Genomic DNA, 2987 nt, shown 5'->3' with positions numbered 1-2987 from the left:
CTTCTTCTTCTTCTTCTTCTTCTCCTTCTCTTTCTTTCTCGTATTTTTATTAATATTTGTTTGTTTGAAACAGGATTTCACTATGGAGCTCTGGATGTCCTGGAACTCATTAAGGAGACCAAGCTGGCCTTAAACTCACTTAGAGCCATCTGCCTCTGCCTCCCAGTGCTGAGATCAAAGCTTGTGCCACCATGCCCAACCTAAGTACTAGTAGCTGAAAAACTTAGAAGTTTCTTTGTTGTTTGGTGTTCTGGGTTTTAGGGGAGGAAGGTATTTGTTTGTGTTTTGTGTTTGGGTTTTGAGATAGGGGCTGGCCTAGTAATAACTATATAGCCCAGGCTGACTCAAATTCCTGGCAATACTCCTGCCTCAGCTTCCTGAATGCTGGAAATAATTCTTATTCTTGAGAATATGCTATTCTCAAAAAATGTACTTATCACAGGCTCAATGAATATGGTATAATTGTTTCATCCTAGTGCCTTAGAAGCGGGGAGTGTCTACATGACCTTTTACCAATAAACTAGGAGTGAGAATTTTGTGACTCACTTCTGAGAAGAAGCTCTGACGGCCAGTGCAGACAGAGTTCAGCCATTCTGTCTTCCGTTCAGCCACAGCTATGAGCAATGCTCCACCTGGTGGTTATTCCATCAGCTTTGTCTCTTATGAGGATGACACAAAGCTGATTACCCCAATCAGCCTGCAATGAGTATATAGTGTGAGCAAAATATAATTTGGGATATTCCTCTCAGATTTGCACTTGTCTGTCACAGCACAGAACACACTAGGTTGTACAAAAGCAGGAGAGTTTGCTAGATCACAAAAATCCAATCTAGTAAAGAAAGGTGCCGATTGCCAGTGTCCACATGGTGATACAACCTTAGAAGGAATCTTGGTTCTGGTGTGTCTGAACACCTACAGAATATATATATATATATTAAAACTTTTTTAAAAACCTGTAACTCCAATCTCAGCGAATTCATCACCTTCTTTTGACCGCTTTGGAATATATATATATATATATATATATATATATATATATATATATATAGAGAGAGAGAGAGAGAGAGAGAGAGAGAGAGAGACTTTTTAAACATCTGTAACTCCAATCCCAGCGAATTCATCACCCTCTTTTGACCACTTTGGACACTGCATGCATATGTGCACAGACATAAATATATATTTAAATTAGTTTCAGGCTAGTCTGGAATCAAGAGACTGCTCCAGAACAAAGCTGGGTATTAAGTGGCATGCCTTTAATCCCAGTAATGGGGAGACCCAGGCAGGAGAATCTCTGTGAGTCTAAGTCCAGCCTAGTCTACATAGGAGGTCCAGTACACCGGGGGCTGCATAGAGAAACCCTGTCTCAAAAACAAAATCAAGACCCTGCCTTCAAAAACAAAAAAAACCTCAGGGTTGTAGATCACTGATAGGGAAAGCTTCACCATCCTGCATAAAGTCCTAGGTGCAATCCCCAATAACAATAAAAGAAGTTATTTTAAAGGGCTGGAGAGATGGCTCAGGGGTTAAGAACACTGACTGCTTTACTAAAGGTCCTGAGTTCAAATCCCATCAACCACATGATGGCTCACAACCATCTGTAATGAGATCTGATGCCCTCTTCTGGTGGGTCTGAAGACAGCTACAGTGTAATTAGATATAATAATAAATAAACCTTTAAAAAAAAAAAAGAGGTTATTTTAAATTCACCAAGCATCAAGTTGAGGGCTAGAAGATGACCCAGCAGATAAAGTCCCTTGCTTCCAGGCCTGAAGACCTAAGCTCAGTCTCTGGGACTCACATTACAGAAGAAGAGAACCAACTCCTGTAAAGTCTTCAGACCACATGTGCACCAAATGTGCAGGTACAAACACACCTGCACACACACACACACACAAGTAATAAAAATAATAATTTTTTAAAAAACTTTGAGTCATGGTAAAAGTACTTGCCACAGAAGCTTCACCACCTGATTTTTTTTTTTTTTTTTTTTTTTTTTTTTTTTTTTTTTTTGGTTTTTCGAGACACGGTTTCTCTGTGTAGTCCTGACTGTCCTGAACTCACTCTGTAGACCAGGCTGGCCTCAAACTCAGAAATCTGCCTCCCAAGTGCTGGGATTAAAGACGTGTGCCACCACTGCCCGGCCATCACCTGAATTTTAATCCCCAAGAGCCATATAAAAGCCAGATGTGATCCTGGCACTCTCAAAACAAAATGGGAGAATCCCAAGGAAGCTCATCTGGAGTACTCAGCCCAGGATAAACAATACATGAGACCCTATTGGAAAGGAAAGAAGGAAGGAAGGAAGGAAGGAAGGAAGGAAGGAAGGAAGGAAGGAAGGGAGGAAGGAAGGGAGGAAATAAGGAAGGAAGGAAGGGAGGAAATAAGGAAGGAAGGAAGGAAGGAAGGAAGGGAGGGAGGGAGGGAGGGAGGAAATAAGGAAGGAAGGAAAGAAGAAAGGAAGGGAGGAAGGAAGGAAAGAAGGAAGGAAGGAAAGAAGGAAGGAAGGGAGGAAGGGAGGAAGGGAGGAAGGAAGGAAAGAAGAAAGGAAGGGAGGAAGGAAGGGAGGAAGGAAGGAAGGGAGGAAGGAAGGAAAGAAGAAAGGAAGGGAGGAAGGAAGGAAGGAAAGAAGGAAGGAAGGAAGGAAGGAAGGAAAGAAGGAAGGAAGGGAGGGAGGGAGGGAGGGAGGAAATAAGGAAGGAAGGAAGGGAGGAAGGAAGGGAGGGAGGAAGGAAGGAAAGAAGGAAGGAAGGGAGGAAGGGAGGGAGGGAGGAAATAAGGAAGGAAGGAAGGAAAGAAGGGAGGGAGGGAGGAAATAAGGAAGGAAGGAAAGAAGGAAGGAGGCAAAAACCAACACCCGAGGTTGTCCTTTGACCTATACGTGTGCAACATTGGCACACACATGCTCCCACAGACAAGTACACAGATACACAAGAGACTTAGTCTCTCTCTCTCTCTCTCTCTCTCTCTCTCTCTCTCTCTCTCTCTCT

The sequence above is a fragment of the Mastomys coucha genome, unplaced genomic scaffold (assembly GCF_008632895.1).
Source record: "Mastomys coucha isolate ucsf_1 unplaced genomic scaffold, UCSF_Mcou_1 pScaffold15, whole genome shotgun sequence".
Taxonomy (NCBI): domain Eukaryota; kingdom Metazoa; phylum Chordata; class Mammalia; order Rodentia; family Muridae; genus Mastomys; species Mastomys coucha.
Note: the sequence above shows the minus strand (reverse complement) of the source record.